Raw genomic sequence first — 13,974 nt, forward strand, 5'->3', positions numbered from 1 at the left:
GTAAAACTTCAGCCTGTTACAAACAATCTAAAAGTAACTGATGTTTCACATATAGAGATTATAGCTATTGCTAGTTTCCATCTCCTGTCCCTAGTTAGGCTTTTAGAAAATGAAAATGAAAGAAGGTAAAAGTCATTAATGAGGTCATAAAAAAGTTTTTTAGGTTTTCTGGGAAAAACATTTTTCCAAGGAAGACTTCAAGGAGTCACAAGTCATTAAAGGGCCACATGTGGCTCATGAGACACACATTTAGCATCACTGCTTCAAATAATTGGTAACAAGGAAGTCTGAGCACGACAAACCACATTATGATGCATTTTCTTGAAAACATCAAGCTTTGTTTTCTGCTTAGTTTATTTTATAAATACATGTCTTATATCAGCAAATACACAGTCATGGACGAAAGTATTGGCAGCCCTAGGATTTTTCCAGAAAATACACCATTTCTCTAACCTTACAAATCAGATGGATACGCCCGTTTCCTTGTTTTTCACTGGCAAATCCATCTTGCAAAGCTCCCATCTGAACCGTTTAGGCCCAGTTAGAAAGTGACAGGACCTATCAGCGATGAGGGGCAGTACTTTCAGGCTCGGCAGAGTCGTGATGTAAACAAGAAGCAACAAGAGGCCGGTGCAATTATGGCGGAAGAGCATAGCGTGAATGCTGCTAAAGCACCTGTTTTATCAGAACACAACAACATTTCTTCGTTAAAAGAAGAACAAAGAACAGCAGTGAGTTGTTTTCTTTTCAAAAACGACAAAAGTCAAGTACTTACATGTCTTTAGTTGCCATGCTTTGTGTTATTCCTCGGTAGCTGCGCACACGCAGCTTGACAGCGGCTACGTCACGTGTTTTGCTGCTTTGATTGGCCCGTAGAGATGTGACAGACAGAACATTCATTCTATCAAACTCCGGGTTTTTTTTTTAAAGTCTCTGCCTTTTCCCAAACGTTTCCTGTTGAAGCTTTCCCATATGGATGTGTGAAAAAATGTGCCGGACAAAATTGTTGGCACCCTCAGCTTAATATTTGGTTGCACAACCTTGGGATAAAATAACTGAAACCAATCACTTCCTATAACCATGAACAAGCTTCTCAACCTCAACCTAGACTTCTCAACTGGAATTTTGGACCACTCTTCTTTTGCAATCTGCTCCAAGTCTCTTAGATTTGGAGGGCGCTTCTTGCAACAGCAATTTTGAAATCTCTCCATAGGTGTTCAATGGGATTTAGATCTGGACTAATTGCTGGCCACCTCAGAACTCTCCAGCGCTTTATCTCCAAACATTTCTTGGTGCTTTTTGAGGTATGTTTTGGGTCATTGTCCTGCTGGAACATCCATGGCACCCATGGCCTCTGACTCAGACCCAGCTTTCTGACACTAGGCCTTACATTGCGGCCCAAAATCTTTTGATAGTCTCCTGATTTCATGATTCCTTGCGCACAGTCAAGGCACCCAGTGCCAGAGGCAGCAAAACAACCCCAAAACATCTTTGAACCTCCACCATGTTTGACTGCAGGTACTGTGTTCTTTTCTTTGTAGGCCTCATTCCATTTTTTGTAAACAGTAGAATGACGTGCTTTTCCATAAAGCTCTACCTTAGTCTCATCTGTCCACAAAATGTTCTCTCAGAAGGATTGAGACTTACTCAGGTACATTATAGCAAACTCCAGTCTGGCTTTTTTATGTCTCTTGTTAGCAGTGGGTTTCTCCTCGGTCTTCTGCCATAGTGCTTCATCTCATTCAGATGACCACGTATGGTCCGAGCTGACACTTTTGCACCCTGAGTCTGCAGGACAGCCTGAATTTGTGTGGAAGAAGTTGACTGAGAATGTTTATACACCATTCCAACTATCCTTCGTTGCATTCTTTTGTCAGTTTTTCTCTTTTCACAGATCCATGGGTTATAAACTTCTTGATTATATTACACACAGTGGACAAAGAAATTTCAAGATCTCTAGAGATAGTCTTGAAACCTTGAGATTGTTCATATTTTTCCACAATTTTGCTTAAGTCCTCAGATAATTCTCAGCTCCTCTTTCTCTTCTCCATGCTTGGTGTGACACACACAGTCACACAGCACAAAGGTTGAGTCAACTTTTATACATTTTAACTGGCTTCAGGTGTGATTTTTAGATTGCCAGCACCTGTTACTGCCACAGGTGAGTTTAAATGAGCATCACATGCTTGAAATAAAAAGATTTACCCACAATTTTAAAAGGGTGTCAATAATTTTGTCTGACCCATTTTGGAGTTTGTGTAAAATTATGTCAATTTTTGCTTTTTGCTTCTGTTTTATTTATTTATTTATTTATTTTTTTGTGTGTGTGTGTTGTTCCAATGCACATAAATGAAATAAACATGCATATGGCAAAAACAATTGTAACAATTGCAACAATTTCTGTGAGAAATGGTGTATTTTCTGGAAAAATTCCTGGGGTGCCAGTACTTTCATCCATGACTGTACATGTAAGCAGACACAAGAATCTGTTCTTACAATCCAAATGGAACAACAGTTAGATTGGACAGGCTTTTACTCACAGAACTTCACAAAACAATCTAAAGTGTGTCACCCTTAATATCTGGCAAAAACAAGATTTAGCATTACAAAACAGTTGTTCTAGTTTACTGTCTGATTTATTTATTTTTTCAAACCTTGTTTGTATAAGATTGAGCAATCACACTATCCTCAGAGATAAATAGATTCCAGTATTCTGAAAAAAAAAAAAACCACAGTTTCTCCTGTTTTTGGTTAAAACTATAATAATCACACAAACATACACAGCATGACTCTCCTGCAAAGAGACCAGGAGACAGATCTAAACAGACATACCTCAACAAAGTCACGTGAAAAAGCTGTGCAGGGTCAGGATGCGGGGGCACTAATAACTTGCAGATATCCTCATTTGGTGCCATAGATGAGCTAAAAAAAAGGGGAGGGTTTATATTACACACCTGATGTTATGTCTATGGGTTGTGTGTTTAAAATGTGTTTAATGCATTTGTTGATGAGAGGAATGTCTTCTGTGTTTTCAGTAGAATAGGAGGGATGTGGGTGTTCAGGGTGCAGCAGCCTGGGAAGAAGCTCTGTCCAGCAGCAGCTGCCAGAACTGCATCATGCAGCTCCAAAACCACACACAAAACTTTGACCCAATATTACACACAGCACAAATTCACTGGCTCTGTTTTGGCCCATATGGTTCTGAGCTTCTAGTTCTGGGTGTGTGAAGGTCTGATCTGAGGTTTGATTCAATTACATGTGAACTGGGAGTGGGTTGGTGCATCTTGCTTCCAAATAGGTCAGTCAGATGTTCTCACAGATAGTTTTTTTTTTTAGCATTATTTTTGTATGAGACTGTAGAGCTGGTCACCTAAAAGCATTCCCAAAGTATGTAAGGCATTTAATATCCCGAACTTGAGTCTTCTGTCTGCTGAAAAATACTGGATCCTACATTCCCCATAATGCATTTGAAAAGCATATTTCTTTGAAGCAAGATTTGGGCTTTAAAGTATAAATACATTTCTGCAAAACAAACCATCTATCTGTGCTACTTATATTGTGCAATAACAGATTAGTGTTTGTCTTTTTATCTTTACAGTTTGGACACATGTATGCAGACAATGAATGAAACAGAGCTTTCTTGTGAAAATGTTGTGAAAAGTTTCGTCTACATTGGTAAAACTATTGTGCTTATAGAAAGTATTCACCCCCTGAGATGTTTTACCCTTTTATGGATTTTGTAAATCGGTCAATTTAATAAATAAATATAATAAAATCCACAAAAACTCTTTAATGTCAAAATGAAAACAGACTTCTACCAAGTAATGACAACTGAAAAAAATCTATAATATAAAATAAATGATTGCAAAAAATAGTCAGTATTATATTATATAGTAATAGTCATCAAGTCAGTATTTAGTAGATGAACATTTAGCTGCAATCACAGCACTGAGTCTGTGTGGATAGGTCTCAATCAGGCATCTGGACACTGAAATCATTGTCGTCGTCTCAATAGAAAATCTTCTCCCAAGCCATACTTCTCTACCAGACTGAATTACATTGTCCTCCAGGATTTTCCTGTTTTTTTCTGCATTCATTTTACCCTCTACCTTTACAAGCCTTCCAGGGCCGAGACGCATCCCCACAGCATGATGCTGCCACTACCATGCTTCACAGTGGGGATGGTGTGTTTGTGAAGATGTGCAGTGTTCGGTGCTTCCCACACATATGGTTTTATCTGATGGTCAAAAAGTACCATTTTGGTCTCATTAGACCAAAGAACTTTCTTTCACTTGACCATGGAGTTTCACGTGCCTTTTGGTTAATGCTAGTGGAGATTTAATGAGTTTTCTTCAACAGTAGCTTTTCTCTTTGCCACTCTCCCATGTTGACTGGTGACAACAGTTGTTGTACGCAGAGTCTCCCCCATCTCAGCTGCTGAAGCTTATAACTCCTTGAGAGTAGTCATAGGGGTTTTGATGGCCTTTCTCACTATTCTCCTTGCACAGTCACTCACAGTTTGTGTGGATGGCCTGGTCTAGGCAGATTGTTGATTGTTGGATGTTGAGTGCTTTGGACTTTTTTTTTGCATCCATCCCTTGACTTATACTTTTCAAAAACATTTTTTTCTGAGTTTCTTGGAGTGTTCTTTTTTCTTTATGGTGTAATGGTAGCCAGGAATACTGATTAACCAGTGACAAGACCTTTGAGACACAGGTGTCTTTATACTGCAGTCACTTGAATCACATTCCCTGTGAGAGACTACTAGCACCAAATGGCTGAACCTTTGTTGAATTAGGTCAGTCACTTTAGAGGGGGTAAATATGTATGCAATCACTTATTTTACCTTACATATTTTTTATAATTGACATTACTTTTGTAAAAATCTGCTTTAACATTAAAGAGTTTTTTTTATTTTCAAAAGAGCCCAATTTGTTGACCATGATTGATTTATGAAATCAATAAAAGGATAAATCATCCAAGGGGCTGAATACTTTCTATAGGCACTGTACAATATGTGCAAAGCTAACATTGGCCAATATGTTCACCTAGCCATTTCATCATTCTTCAACTGTGTCCCAATTCAGGTCTGCATCCTTCAGAGTTAAATCATTATAGCAACCCATTTTAAAGGCTTCTTTAGATGTTTCCTCTCTTATGCTAATGAGGAAATCCAGTTCACCTTTTGTGGCTCAATATATCCCAAGATTAATTGCCGGCCTTGGATGACTCTAGCAGCCAACTAAGCCAGTTGGAATTTAGGTAATTGGTTTTGACTCAAGCAAATAACTTCCAGTACTAATTTAATTAAAAAAAAAAAACAGAATGGCCTTGAAACTTCAAATATAATGGGTTAAGTTACATGACGTTAGTTGTTAGCTAGTTTCAGTGCAGATGTCCATGCTGCTAGGCGACAAAGGTTGTACTTAGAAACAAACGGGTAAGGATCCTCTGTCGACCGGACCATGTCATTTCAGATTAACTTGAGTGATCTACACAGGCTGTGAAGGCTGGGTCCTTAAAAAGGGAGAAGCTCTGAATTGAGACACAGATTATTTCTCCTCAGCTCTAAACTGGCAAGAAGAAAGTGTGCGTAATAATAAGATTTAAAGGGTATAGTAGTATTAAGGAGACAGATTTTGCTCTAAGTTAATCAATGTTATTTTAGTACAGCTTAAGAGCATAAATCAGGAAATGCCCAAAAAGCTGCTGTTCATAAAAGGGCACCCTAGGTCACATAAAACCTTAGCCTGTAAGGTTTTACTACTTTAAACACAACGCCTCACTCCGGATCAAAATATTTATCCAATGTTAATCCAAAACCTCTGTGACTGGTTTAGTGTGTAGGTGTGCAACCCACTGAACCCAGTGCCCTCTTTGCATTCTTGGTATTGTTGTCGTCTGTGCTTTGTATACCACAGACACTATTATTTAGTCACTTCACTCCAACTCTCTCAGCATTCACTTAATGCTGCACTCCCAGGCCACTGAACTTCAGAAAGAGCTGCTGTGTTTGTGTGTGCATGTATGTGTGTATCAAACAGGAATTAAACCCATTTAGAGGTACGTTTTGAGGTCAGGTTTCCTTCATGTCACCACCAAGATCGATGGATATGACCTCTGGCTGCTCCAATTTGTATATAAACACAGAACTGGCCAATCACAGCATCGCGTGGGATGTTGCCAACCAATGAGAGTGTCTGGCAGCATCGTGCTCTGTGGCACTCCCATCTTTTGTCCGTCAGGATTAGTGCCGTGGCAACGCTGGTCGCCTGGGAGGTGAGTTTCCCAGAGCAGCGGGACGGGGACAGAAACAGACTGCTTCATTCCAAGTATTACTTCCTTCCCGGCCAATTGGGAAACAGAAGTGGAGTGGGTCTGTGTATATGTGTTTGTGTGTCCATGTGTGCGTCGCTCAGTAGCTTCCAGCTCCAAAACTTCCACCTACACTGCCAACTCTAATGAGGTGCCATCCTGAGCCACAAGCTCAAAGTGTGTTTGTCTGTGTGGGTGAGTGGGTGGGTTGGTGAGGGGCCGTCCTTATGTGCTCTCTTCTGTGTGGGGTACTCTGTAGAAAAGTCACCCCACTCTCCCTCTCTTTTCTGTTGGTGGACTACATTAGCCAGAAGGGCAGAGGGCCAGACAGCTGAAATCACCACTGCTGATGAAGCATGTGACTGCAGACCAAGGCCCTTTTGTTTGGACACTTACAGCCAACACACAGAGTTCTAGAGTCGCTGTGGCATGGGAAGAGACAAGCATGGAAATGAATGGACATAAAGAATTACTGATACCTGCTTGTGTTTTTATCAGATTGTTGATTTTTTCTGCCTTCAATGATGACTTAAAGTTACATCCCATAAGACTTGAATTAAATCTAACACATTTTTAAAACTGTTTATATCTACAACATTCTGTTATTAGTACTGAAAAAAGTATTATCTGTTGATGACAGAGTTCCCCGTTCATACTTGTTTCAAATATCCTTCATGCTCTGAAGCTTCAATGAAAATGACACGAATTGGCTGCTTGGACGAGCAGCAGTAGAGATGTTGGCAGAAATATAAAACAGGTCTGGTATGGCAAAATAAATGAAAAAAAGTGAGGTTTACTTAAATGTTATCAAATACAAACAGGCATATTCATGCCTCATTGCATGTAAATTGCCTGTGCATGTTTAAGACAATTATGTTATTTAAGATTCAAGAGTGGTGAAGTGTGGCACTAATAATAAGAACTACAAAACACAATTCAAAATAAAGTTGGGATGTTGTGTAAAATGTGTCTACATATAGAAAATGGTTATTTTTTGTTACATCAATCTGTAAGCATCTGGGGAGTGAAAACATGAATTATTGAAGTATTTGAAGTGGGATTCTATTTCGTTCTAACTAAATATACATCTTAAGTTGCTAAACAGTGAGGGCTTTCAGTCATTGTAATTGTCCCTTCATAATGCACCAAACATTTTCTTTTGTCCAGTAATACAGTCCTTACATTTACATGCAAGAAAGTGGAATGGTACATTTTCACAAGATTATGCATAATCAATCATTCCAACAGATCTTTGTGTACATAACTCCAAATTCCAGGTCTTTGTTGACATGCATTTTCTGGACTTTTTTTTTTTTGGCTACTCGTGGGAGCCAAGAAAAAGTGAACTATTTACAACCAGAAAGAATGTGATACAGAAGAAAAAAAGAAAAATAAGTAATAATAATGAAAAGAAAAAGGAATAAATAATAATAATAGTCCAATCAAACAAAAGTGGCAGTTTTCATCTTCCAATTTGCAAATGACGGCAATCATGTATTGAGAAAGAGGAGAAAAAAAACATAATCACTGAAAAATTGCTGAAACCTGCGCTCCCTCACTGTGCAGTGTTCACAAAATCAGGTCTCAGAGGCCTAACATATTGCACCCACTTTGCCCAATGCAATTTAAATTTTTCCAGTTTTAAATTGGCTGAAAAAGTTATCTTTTCCATCTTGTAAATCTCCAGTTAATTGTAGGTTCAACAGGTGTCATCCATCTTTTAGTAAGAGCCTTCTTACCTGCCATCAACAAAACAGCGATCAAATAATTATCAATACCTTTTATTTTAGGAGAGATATAATAAAGATATATGGTTTTGAAATCAAAGGGTATTTTGGCCTTTAAAATATCTTGTATTGCTGTATGTGTTTCTTTCCAGTACTTCTGTATTTTTTGGCATTCCCAAAAAATATGAAAGTGATTTGCATTTTGACAACCAAATTTCCTCCAACATTGAGAGCTGCCATTGTCATATTTTACTTTCATATGTGGAGTGATTTAAAAAACTGATAAAATTTTTTCCAGCAAAATTCCTTCCATGCATGAGATTTTGTACTTTTCCACTGAAAGGGACACATATCCTGCCATTCTTTATCTGTTATCTTCAGAGTGCTTTCTATCTCCCATCTTTCATTTACATACTTTGTGGAGTTAGTGTTTAGGTTCTGAAGGCTTTTATGTAACTGAGAAATAATACCTCTTTTAACATCAGATTTATATGCATTCACAAACTGGATTAAAGTGTTTACTGGCTTCTCTAGTCTCTTTCTTTTTGATTTTTTGGTTGTAATAATGTCTTAATTGGAGGTACCTAAAAGAATCTTGCTGTTCCAGAGAGAAAGTCTCCTTGAATGTCTGAAAACATATGACCTCTTCTTTCTGTACAATGTTGCATATGGCTGTTATACTTTTACTTATCCAAGATTTGTATCTATAATCTAAATTATTTGGAGTGAAGTCATAATCATAAGCACACCAACTTATGATTTTAATGTCATCATCTAATTTGTGTTCTTTCTTCACTTCTTTCCATAACTTAAAGATAGATTTTACCCAGGGATTTTCTAGTCTGTCTATGTAACTCAGCAGGTTTTTATCTGGAAACACTGCCTGCATATGAATGTTAGACATTAATTTACATTCTATATCCTTCCATTGTGCATTGTAAGCAGGGTTGCACCAACACAATAGTGTGGAGATCTGAGCTGAGATATAATATGTTTTCAGAAATGGTAGACCCCATCCTCCTTTGTCTTTTGGTAATTGTAGTGTTTTATATTGTACGCTTGGCTTTTTTCCCTGCCAGATGAATCTTGATATCATCTTGTCCCATTCTGTGAAATGATTTTTATTTACCATTAACCGCGGGGGACTGAAAAAGATATAAAAATCTTGGCAGAATGTTGATTTTGACCACTTCGATTCTTGAACTAAAACTTAAAAAAGGGATGAGGTTCCATCTTGCAAGATCTTTTTTTTTTTTTTTTTTTTCATGTAAAGCTTTATAGTTTTCATAAAACATTTTTGGATAAGTCTCTTGTTAACCACTCCCAAATATTTAAGCACCATACATCTTCAATGGCAGACAGGTCTGGACTGCATGCAGGCCAGTTTGTGAAGCCATGCTGTTGTAACTTGTGCAGAATGTAGCATGGAACTGTTTTATTGAAATAAGCTGGGACATCCCTTACGAAGATGCAAATTTGATTGGAAGCATATTTTACTCAAAAATATTTATGTATCAATCAGTATTAATGGTGCCTTTAGAGATGGATGAGTTACCCATTCCAAGCGCATTTATAGGGCTTTTTTATTACATTGAGCAGCTTGGCTCTACTTGACTTGACTCGGCACAGCAGCCAAAGGCAGAAGGGGATTTGCTTTCCCACCATAACTGAGCTACCCGTATGAGATCGCGTCTAGAGCCTTTTGAGTCGATGACGTTAAATATCTACGCCTCAGTAAGCATGGTAAAAAAGAAGCACTGTCTGGTTTAGCTGTCCACTCACATCATGCCTGTCCATGCCGTTGTCCTGAGGTATTTCAAAGTTTGGTGCAGTGGTTGCGACTTAAACACGTCTCTGAGGCATCCTCGATTGATGACCACCACCATTAAGTCCCCATGGCATGCTTGGAGGTGAAGCAGGCGTTTGGGTCTTGCTCCAGGGTGAACCATTCTGGGCAAAGCTCAGCGTCGCCTGGCATAGCCAAACTGGTAATGGAAAAGTAAATCAGCACAGCTTGGTTTGGTTGGTGCAGCCAAAAGTCATAGTGGAAAAGCCCTAACAGATGCTGGAAGGTCTGGATGGTCCTTTTCCTCTTTGGCTCGTAGAACTCAGAGGTCATTGTTTCTAAAAAGGACATTTGAAATGTGGACACATCTGACCACAGCACATTTTTCCACGTTAGGTCAGTCTATATCACATGAGCTCTGGCCAGAGAAGTCAGCAGTTCCTTTGGATGTTGCTGATGTATGGCTCTTGCTTTGCAAGGAGAGTCCTAACCTACACTTGTAGATGCAGCGTTGTCATGCGTTCAGTCCTTCACAAAGCGGAGAACCACACACCATCATTGACTGTGAATGACTGAGCCTTTCAGGGACACTCATTTAAAGTCCATCCAGTGGAACACTCTGTATATTTTTTGAGCATTCCATAATTTCCCCAGTCTGTTCTTGCCCCTGACTCGACTTTTTGGAACATGTTGCAGGCATCAAATTCAGAATTTCTATAAATATTTAAAAATGTTAGGAGTTGCACACTGAACAGAAGTATTAACAAGTAATATTACACTTGTGATTTTTCTGCATGTAAATGAATACGAAACCATTACATATTTGGATTTAAGGCTCATTTAAGCACACAAGGAGCACAGGAAGCCAACACTGTTGAGCAAACCAGACTTATTGAGCACAAGTTAAGCACAACACTGACAGACTGTCTAAAATCGTTTGGACTTTGGCCAATCATGTTTATCTTAGTGTAACTGAAGCCAACTTCACACTGCTTTTATTGGCTTAAACGGCTGGATGTGATCCAGGACAAATACCAAAAAACAGTGTTCATTTGTTGTCCTTTAAACAGGATTTTGTCCATATGCTGCTTAGAGCACTAAGTGATAACTACACAGCTAATTCTGTCTGGATAAACAGTAGACTACCACTAAAAGATACTTGTGCATGCATAAAAGTATTTATAGGACAGCAGAGTTTAGAGTTTGAGTAGATTGAACTGTCTATAATATGCAGTTGAAATGAAACAATAGGGGATTCAAAATTGGAGAGGAGGTGGTAAGATTTCATTAGATAGAGTACAATTATAATTTATGAATGAAATGAGCTTTTCCCTGCATGAAAGTAAAAATTAACAAAACACTGGCAACTCAAAAGCAGACTTGAGTAGAATCTGGAAGCCTAACAGGAGCATTGGCTGAAAGGATTTTCCAAAGCAAAACTTAAGTGGGACAAAAAAAAGTCAGAGGTTATTTTTCACCAACACCTGCCTAGTTCTTTGATTAAAGCCAAAAAAATCGCAACCTAAACCAGAAATGGATTAAATCAATCACATCACAAGCAGTTCAGATGGAGGCACTCCACTATTTCAACTACAGCCAAATCACCTCTATAGCCCAAAGCAGGCTCACACAAATACACACTGTTCCTATTCTCCTCTTTTTTTCCGGCTCTAAATCCTATTCATGAAATTTCAGTAAGCCTGCAGGAAGACTGCCTTACGTACGCTTGGGTCCACGTCACAAGTTGTTAACTCACTTTCAATTAGGGCCAATTGTAGGACTTAACTGAAGTATTACTCTCCTAAGTAGGTTCCACTGTGATTGAATGGACACACAATCAATGACTGTGTGATTGTAGTTCAGAATAATTTCCTTAGAATATTCACTACCATTCCCATGTGCAATGTTTCAGGGATCTAAGCATGCATCCTGCCAGCTGTTTTGAAGGCTTAACCAGCTCTGTCTTCACTCCCATCCCTGCATGCTTCTCTCTATACCAGCTTTATGGCAGAAACAGAGAGAGTGTGCTTGAAGCCTGCACATGAACTCAAAATCTGCACTCCAGAAATCCCTGCAAGAGCTTAAAAATGTGACTTTCTGGCAATAAGAAAGAGGAAAGTGGAGATTATTCTACAAATTGCAGTCAACCTTTGTCTCAGGATAAAATGTTATATGTTGCTTTTCTTACTATGTATTGCAGAATAGTGTGATCATTTTTGAGCCAATGTGTTTTTGGTCAAATAAAAGTGAAGAAAATTATGGAAATTAAAATATGAAGAGCATAATTAAGCTATCCTTACCTTTTTATTACATTAAAGTCCCAACAACAATTTCATTAAAAACAATGAGTCAATACACTAAAAAGATTTTGTTTGTATAGTGGAAATCTATTCTAAGAAAGATTGAAATGCACTGTGCCATCTTGCATGTCAAGTACCAATATGTTTAATGGACCTTTTTATTGGGAAGACATTTACACTATCACAGGACATTAATAGTGGCAGTTCTCTGCTTTAATACATAAGTCCTCTCTGACAGGACTAACCGGGCTTGTTAAAATGAAATAGAAGCTTCATGAATCATAATTTGTTCCACCTGCTGTTACTGCTATAAAAAGGACTTGGGATTGGTTCCTGGCTTTATAGAAGGTTGCCTTCATACACATGTGGCCAGCTCTGTATGCTTTAAAGAGGGGCTCTCAACTGGTCAAGTCTTAGGGACCCACCAGCCCCTCCCTTATGATAATATGTGACCCAAATTTCTTACAACTTTTAACAACTCAAATGTATTTAATGTAGCCTAAATGTTTTAGTTTGGAGCTTAGATGTCCCAAAACATATGATCAGCTGAAGAGACAGGACTAAACATATGCTTAAAGTACATGTCATTACAGAGGCCTGGAAGGACATGCATGCATGAGTGTTATTTTATGCTCTTCTTGTTATTTTCTAGAGAGCATAAGAATTATTATGGCAAAACAAACTTTGTAATTCTAATATAAAAGAATAAATAATTTGAAGTCTTGAGAAAAAAAACAGAATGAAATAAAATGTTTCGATATATGTCCGCTTGTTGCTTTTGCATTCACTATGTGGACCAAAGTATTAGGCCACCTGACCATTACGCCAGCAGGGACTGTAATGACACTGTATTCAAATACCAGTACTTTAATATGGAGTTGCTTCCCCTTTTGCAGCTATAACAGCCTCCACTCTTCTTGGAAGGCATTCAGCAAGATTTTTGAGTAAATTTTGGGAAATTTGTGCTCATTCATTCTGTAGAGCATTTATGAGGTCAGGCACTGATGTTAGACGAGGCTTGGTCCACAATCTTTGTTCCAGTGCACCCCAGAGGTATTTGTGGCGTTGAGGTCAGGGCTCTGTGCCGGCCAGACCAGTGGCAGGTGTAGCAATTTTGGGGCCCAAGGCAAAAACTGGTATAGGGCCCTTCATTGTTCTCCCCCTTTTCAAATTATTGTTTATCAAAGAAAGACCTACTTGTAACTTGATTTCAAATCAACTGTAAATGAATGTTTAGCAATGTTTCTTGATAGAAATGTCAATCTGGGGACTCTAGATGGAAATATGGTAACTGAATGACACCAGGAAGTACATTTTTTCTTATTATAATAACAAATGACAATTTACGCAAAGATAAAAATCTGTCTTCTATTTTAGATTTTTTTTTTCAGTCATGTTTGCCCACCAAAACTTCTCAAAAGTGGCCAAATCTATATCTTTGTTTTTATATATAACATTAATTATGAAATCTTTGATAAAATAACAGCTACATTAAATGACTTGTTTATGGTGTTTTTTCCATATAATTTTCATCAGATATAATTCACACAAATGTTAACATTCTATTGGCATTTTATCATTTTAGGCTGGCTTTTATGCCACTATAACATGAGCAAGTTTACTTAATATCTCTTTTAATAAGTGCATTAAAACCTTAAAATTCCAAATGGCTAGAATACTGTCCAGTGCAGGAGAAAGGATTAAATTTACTATTTGTTAATGGGATTAATGGGGCCCTTTGTAATCCAGTTGCCTACCTTTGCCTAAATAACAACCCAAATGTAGACTGCATGGCTAGGGGGCTTGATTTTATACACCTGTGGCAACGGATCTGAACAGGTGTGGC

The 13,974-nt window shown here is 38.2% G+C and overlaps 1 protein-coding gene across 1 annotated transcript in view; it reads left to right on the plus strand.

Annotated features, from left to right (window-relative positions):
* The window catches only part of tmem63a (transmembrane protein 63A), a 34,636-nt gene extending 26,078 nt beyond the window's left edge, over positions 1-8,558 (plus strand). The window contains exon 26 of the mRNA XM_041805588.1: positions 6,623-8,558. The gene's annotated coding sequence lies outside the window, so the exon portion shown is untranslated. The remainder of the gene's footprint in view (positions 1-6,622) is intronic.
* Positions 8,559-13,974: the final 5,416 nt, after the last annotated feature.

Source organism: Cheilinus undulatus, linkage group 14, assembly GCF_018320785.1.
Source record: "Cheilinus undulatus linkage group 14, ASM1832078v1, whole genome shotgun sequence".
NCBI classification, from domain to species: Eukaryota; Metazoa; Chordata; class Actinopteri; order Labriformes; family Labridae; genus Cheilinus; species Cheilinus undulatus.